This window comes from Cotesia glomerata, linkage group LG2 (assembly GCF_020080835.1).
Source record: "Cotesia glomerata isolate CgM1 linkage group LG2, MPM_Cglom_v2.3, whole genome shotgun sequence".
NCBI lineage: Eukaryota > Metazoa > Arthropoda > Insecta > Hymenoptera > Braconidae > Cotesia > Cotesia glomerata.
The window spans coordinates 10,836,372-10,844,005 of record NC_058159.1 but is presented as its reverse complement, the minus strand read 5'-3'; positions in this window follow the sequence as shown (position 1 = coordinate 10,844,005).

The following is a 7,634-nucleotide window of genomic DNA, read 5'->3' as shown; positions in this document are numbered from 1 at the left end:
ATCCACCGGAGATTAAGAAAGAACCCTCGTAAAAATCATGGATTACAATCTACAGAAGATGTTCGGACTCCTAATCGATGAATCAACCCCATGGACACCGAGTCACAGCCCGATAAAAGGCGTTTCTTTTAACTAAATTGACAGAAGTTCGACTTTTAAAAATGCAATTCACGGTGTCCACTGGAAATTAAGGAAGAAAACTTAAGGAAGTCATAGAGGATATCCTACAGAAGATTTCCGGATCCTTAATTGATCGATTCACCCCCTAGACACCGATGAACAGCGCCCTAAAAGGAATTTTTCGACAAAATTGACAGCACTTGAACATTTAAATATTCAATTCTCAGTGTCCACTAGAGATTAAGGAATAAAACTCATAAAAATCAGAGAGTACACCCTACAGAAGATTTTCAGCCTCCTAATTGATCAATGAACCCAATGGACACCGAGTAACAACCCCATAAAAGGCGTTTTCCGTCTAAATTGACAGTAATTTAAAATTTAGAATTTCAATTCTTGGTGTCCACTGAAGATTAAGAAAGAACACTTGTAAAAGTCATAGAGTACACTCTACAGAAGATTTCCAAAGTCCTAATTAATCAATCAACCCCATGGACAGCGAGTACTAGCCCCAAAAACGGCGTTTCTCGACTAAATTGACACAAATTCGACTGTAAAAAATTCAATTCTCCATGTCCACAAGAGATTAAGGAAGACAACTCATGAAAATAATAGAAGAAACCCTACAGAAGATTTCCAGACCCAAAATCTATCGATTCACCGCATGGACACCGAGTAACAGCCCCATAAGAGGCGTTTTTCGTCTAAATTGACAGAAATTCGACTGTAAAAAAATTATTTCTCCGTGTCCACTAGAGATTAAAAAAAAAACTTGTTAAAATCATATAATACACACTATGAGAAATTTGCAGAATCCTATTTAATCAATCTAGCCCATGGACACCGAGTACTAGCCCCATAAAAGGCTTTTTTTGATGAAATTGAAAGAAAATCGACTGTTCAAAAGTCACATCTCGGTGTCCAGAGGAGATTAAGTAAAAAAACTCATAAAAATCATGAAGTTGACTCCACAGGAAATTTGTAGACTCCTAATCGATCGATTCTCCCTACGGACACCGAATAACAGCCCCACAAAAGGCGGTTTTCGTCTAAATTGACAGCAGTTTAACATTTGAAAATTCAGTTCTCAGTGTTCGCTGAAGATTAAGAAATTATACTTGTAAAAATAATACTTTACACCCAAGTAATCGATCCACCTACTCCATAGACACCGCGTAACAGCCCGATAAAGTGCGTTGTTTGACTTAATTGACAGAAATTCGACTGTTTAAAATTCTATTCTCGGTGCCCACCAAAGATTGAGAAAGAAAACTCATATAAATCATAGAAAACACCTTCTGGAAGATTCGCAGATTCATAATTAATGGATTCACCCCATGGACACCGAGTAACAGCCCCATAAAAGGCATTTCTTAATGAAATTAACAGAAATTAGACTGTTCAAAATTCAAATCTTGGTGTCCACTAGAGATGAAGGAAGAGAACTCATGGAAATCATAAAGTACACCCTTCAGGAAATTTCCAGACTCCTAATTGATGAATCGACCCCATGGACACCAAGTAACAGCCCTACAAAAGGCGTTTTTCGACTAAATTGACTAAAAGTCGACTGTAAAAAATTCACATCTCGGTGTATACAGGAGATTAAGAACGAAAACTTATTGAAATCATAAAGTAGACCCTACAAAAGATTTTAAGAACCCTACTCGATCAATCAAACCCATAGACACCGAGTAACAGCCCCAAAAACGGTGTTTCTCGACTAAATTGACACAAATTTTATTGTGAAAAATTCAATTCTCAGTGTCCACTGGAGATTAAAGAATAACACTGGTAAAAATCATAGGGTACACCCTACACAAGATTTATAGAGTCGTAATCGATTAATCAACCCCATGGTTGCCGAGTAAAAGCCCCATAAAAGGCGTTGTTTTACTTAATTAACAGAAACTCGACAGTTCAAAATTCAATTCACGGTGTTCTTCAGAGATTAAGTAAGAAAACTCATGGAAATGACAGAAGACACCCTACAGAAGATTTCCAGACCCACACTCTATCGATTCACTGCATTGACACCGAGTAACAGCCCCATAAAAGGCGTTTTTCGTCTAAATTGACAGCAATTTGACTTTTGAAAAATCATTCCTCGGTGTCCACTGGAGAGTAAGAAAGAAAACTTGTTTAAATCATAGAGTAGACCCTACATAAAATTTAAACACTCCTATTCGATCAATAAACCTCATAGACACCGAAGAACAGCCCCAAAAACGGTGTTTCTCGACTAAATTGACACAAATTCGACAATAAAAAATTCAATTCTCGGTCTCCACTAGAGATCAAGGACGAAAACTCATGGAAGTCGTAGATTACACTCTACAGAAGATTTTCGGACCCATAATTGATCGATTCACGCCATAGACACCGAGTGATAGCTATCTAAATGGGGTTTTCCGTCTAAATTGACAGCAATTTAAGATTTAAAAATTGAATTCTCGGTGTCCAGTAGAGATTAAGGAAGAACACTTGTAAAAATCATAGAGTACATCTTACAGAAGATTTTTGGACTTCTAATCGATGAATCAACCCCATGGACACCGAGTCACAGCCCGATAAAAGGCGTTTTTTTGTAACTAAATTAACAGAAATTCGACTGTTAAAAATTAAATTCTCGGTGTCCACTAGAGATTAAGGAAAAAAACTCATAAAAATTATAGAAAATACCTTTTAGAAGATTCTCAGATTTATAATCGATGGATTCACCCCGTGGACACCGAGTAACAGCCTGTAACGGGGTGGTTAGCCCTGTCCAATTGGTCACCCCTTTCCTCTTTGAAAAGGGCGCCACTGGGATTTTATACTCGGTGTCCCAGAAACCGGGGAGCATGAGAAGAAAAGATCGGGTCGTGAGAAGTTGAGAAAGGCTGTAAAAGTAATGCTGAGAAACAATTATTAACAATTAACAATTCAATTATTTATTTAATATAAACAATTTAATTCTAACAAAATTTCTTAAAATATTGCCCTTAAAATTAACCTATCAATCACTAAATTTCAGAACCTCTCACCTACGCAGGCACTTGCCAAAACTTACAACTAAATATCATTAAATTTTTTCAAACATAGATCATTACGCATCTATCTTCTTAATTTCCTAATTCACTTTTAGACCATTACGCATCTATCTTCAATTTCTTAACTCAACATAGACCATTACGCATCTATCTTCAATTTTTTAACTCAACATAGACCATTACGCATCTATCTTCAATTTCTAATTCAATCATAGACCATTACGCATCTATCTTTAATTTCCTAATTCAATCATAGACCATTACGCATCTAGATTCTTAATTTCTTAAACCCTCGTCCAACTGACGGAATAACAAACAACATATTTTACCCAATAAAAACTTCTTAATTATTCAATTATCTGAACTAATTTCACATAAACAACCTCGTCTACCTGACGGAATACCATATAATACCATAATTACCTAACTTCCATATAAAATCGTCCACCGACGCTAACTTCATTCTATAGAGTTCTCTACTTTATTCATACATCTTAATTACCAATAAAACTGAATCTCAAAACTTCGCACTTTCCAAAATTACCAAATTTACGCCTAACAATTACTTAACACAAAATTCCGACCTTCGATTTTAATTCTTAATCCTCCTTAAATAAATTCTAAGCGATATTTCTTAATTAAATTCTGTCTCGAAAATTCCTAACTAACATTAATTTATTATAGCCAACAGGCCTATAATAAATTACTAATAAATTCTTTACCAATAAATTAACAATTTATCCATTAAATATAAAAGTTCAGCGACAAAACTAACTACTTGACCTTGACAATAAAAACTAAAGTACGAATTCGTTAATATAAAAATGACCGCTTGAGAAATTAAATTCAATTATTTCAGCCTCTTAATTAAATCAATAATCAAATCTGGTCTACAATAATCGAAAATACCTGGAGACTCAATTATTGTTTTATTCAACGACGACTGATACTCCGATAAAACTTGGCGGGCTTAGCTGCTTGGCGTCTTGTCGTCTTGAACCAGGGTGCGGCAGGGTTGTCCAATTCAAAAAATGCCCTGATAACTTCCTCTGCAGTTGCTCTTTATTCTCGACGTCCAAATTTGCACTCTATCGACTTAAACTGATCTCAACAAGGTCACTGATTCACAAGGACAAAAGGCCACTGGCTTCCAGAAGGGAAAAAGCCTCGATGTCCCTCCTGTCGGCTCTTTTATAACCCTCCAACTCCGGCTCTCGAACTTTCCTATTGTTATGCCCCGCTTTATTTTACGGGGACTGTAGTGGGGACTTTCGATTAGCACGCCCGGTGACAAGTCGAAACTACTTGTCAAAAATCGAAAGGTAACGGAAAGCCCTGACCTACCGTGCGTTAATTAAGTGGTCGATAATGACCCCGGGAAGTTCGATTTTCCCTGTTACAAGCCCCATAAAAGGCCTTTTTTAATTAAAGTGACAGAAATTCGACTGTTCAAAATTCAAATCTCGGTGTCCACCAGAGATTAAGGAAGAGAACTCATGGAAATCATAACGTACAGCCTAAAGAAAATTTTCGGACTCCAAATTGATCAATCGACTCCATGGACACTGAGTAACAGCCCCATGAAAGTATTTTTTTGTCTAAATTGACAGTAATTTGACATTTCAAAATTCACATCTCGGTGTCTACGGGAGATTAAGAACGAAAACTCATTGAAATCATGAAGTAGACCCTACAAAAGATTTTCAGACTCCTAATCGGTCAATCAACCGCATGGACACCGAATAACAGCCCCTATAAACGGCAATTTTAACTTAATTGACAGAAATTCTAATGTTAAAAATTTAATTCTCGGTGTCCAGTGGAGATTAAGTAAAAAAACTCATAAAAATCATGAAGTTGATCCTACAGAAAATTTGCAGACTCCTAATCGATCAATCAACCCCATGGACACCAAGTAACAGCTCCCTAAAAGGCGTTTTTCGTCCAAATTGACAGCAATTTAACATTTAAAAATTAAATTCTCAGTGTCCACTGGAGATTAAGGAATAAAACTCGTAAAAATCATAGGGTACACCGTACAGAAGCCTTTTTGAGTCGTAATAGATTAATCAACCCCATGGACACCGACCACTAGCTCCATAAAAGGCTTTTTTTGATGAAATTGACAGAAAGTCGACTGTTCAAATCACAAATCTCGGTGTCCACTAGAGATTAAGGACAAAAAGTCATGGAAATCATAAAGTACACCCTACAGAAAATTTCCAGACTTTGAATTGATCAATCAACTCCATGGACACCGAGTAACAGCCCCATAAAAGGATTTTTCCGTCTAAATTGACAGTAATTTGATGATTCAAAAATCATTCTTCGGTGTCTACTAAAGATTGATGAAGAAAACCCATAAAAATCATAGAGTACACCCTACAGCAGATTTTAAGACCAATAATTGATCAATTTACCCCATGGACACCGAGTAACAGCTCCCTAAAAGGCGTTTACCGTCTAAATTGACAGTAATTTAACATTTAAAAATTAAATTCTCAGTGTCCACTGGAGATTAAGGAATAAAACTGGGAAAAATTATAGGGTACATCCTACATAAGATTTTTCGAGTCGTAATCGATTAATCAACTCCATGGTTGCCGAGTAACAGCCCCATAAAAGGCGTTGTTTTACTAAATTGACTGCAATTTGACTTTTAAAAAATCATTCCTCGGTGTCTACTGGAGATTAAATAAGAAAACTTTCAAAAATCATAAAGTGGACCCTACAGAAAATTTACAGACTCCTAATCAATCAATCAACTCCATGGACACCGAGTAACAGCCCCATAAAAGGCTTTTTGTTAATTAAATTGACAGAAATTTGACAATTCAAAATTTGAATCTCGGTGTGCACAGGAAGAAAACTTATTGAAATCATAAATAAGACCTTACAAAAGAGTTTTAAACTCCTAATCGATCTATCAACTTCATAGACACTGAATAACAGCCCCAAAAACGGCGTTTCTCAACTAAATTGACACAAATTCGACATTAAAAAATTCAATTCTCGGTGTCCACGAATATACAAGAGTATCCAAGAGTATACAAGAGTATACAAGAGTGTCCACAGATATACAAGAGTATATCTGAAAATGGGTTTTCATACTTTTCATTTATTTTCAACGGACACCGAGAAATAGCATTTTAATTACTAAAAAATCAGATATTTTCAGCTTAATGGGATTATAACTCGGAGTTTGCGGGGTGGTTTTTTAAATAATAATTTTTTTCGATTCACAGGAGTTTAATCGATAAGTAGAAAAGGTTTCTTTTGTTGATTTTCAATGGGCACCAATAATTTGAATTTTAATTTCTGAGCAATCCCGATTTTTGTGCGTTATCAAGTCGTATTTCGGTATCTATGGGGTGTTTTTACAATTTTTTTAATTTGTCTGATGGTCAGAAGTACCACTGATAATTTTGATTGGTATTTTTTTTTCTATTTCGAATCCACTGAGAAAATTTTAATTTTTATATTAAATAATCCCGAAATACTCGGCTTTATAAGGCTGTATCTTAGTGTCTATGGGGTGGTTTTTGTAATTTTTAATTTTTTTTAGATTGTTATGAGTATAGTTAACTATTAGCCCTGGTTTTTTATTTGAAATTTTGAGTAGTCGTCGAAAATTTCTATTTTAATTATTGAAATATCGCACAATTTTTGGCTTTATGGGACTGTATCTCTCTGTCTATGGGGTAGTTTTTTATTTTTAAAAATTTTTTTGGTCACAGTAGCGTCACTGATTTTTTTTATTGCTTTTTTTTTTTATTCCAAGTGCACAATGATCATTTGAATTTCATCATTAAATAATCGCGAATTTTCGGCTTTACGGGGCTGTATCTGCCAGTCTATGGGGTAGTTTTTTATTTTTAAAAATTTTTTTGGTCAACAGTAGTGTCACTGATTATTTTTATTGCTTTTTTTTTTTTAACTTCAAGTGCACACTGATCATTTGAATTTCATCATTAAATAATCGCAAATTTTTGGCTTTATGGGGCTGTATCTTAGAGTGTATGGGGTACTTTTATAACTTTTATTTTTTTTTTAATTACAGGGGTATCATTGAATATGACTATCGGCTTTTTTTTTTTTATTTTTCGGTGACACCGAAAATTCGAGTTTTAATTATCAAAAAATCGCACATTTTTTGTTTTATGGGGCTGTCTATGGGATGGTTTTTCTAATATTAATTTTTTTTTTTATTTATAGAAGTATCATTGATCATTATTATTGTATGCGGGCATCCCGCTATAACTGAGCAATGATATCACACATGTGCAAGCGAGCGCGCACTCATTGCCCGTCGCGCTTCCACTTGCTCGCTCTCGCGCCTACCGTTCTGCCGCTATACCGCGCTCCTCATTGGTCTATTTTCATAAATTCATAGTATTTTTTCTATGGGTCTGATCGAAAAATGGTAAAGGACTTTTCTATTCAGAATCCAATTTTCTACCATACCCTGTCCGGTGGCTCACG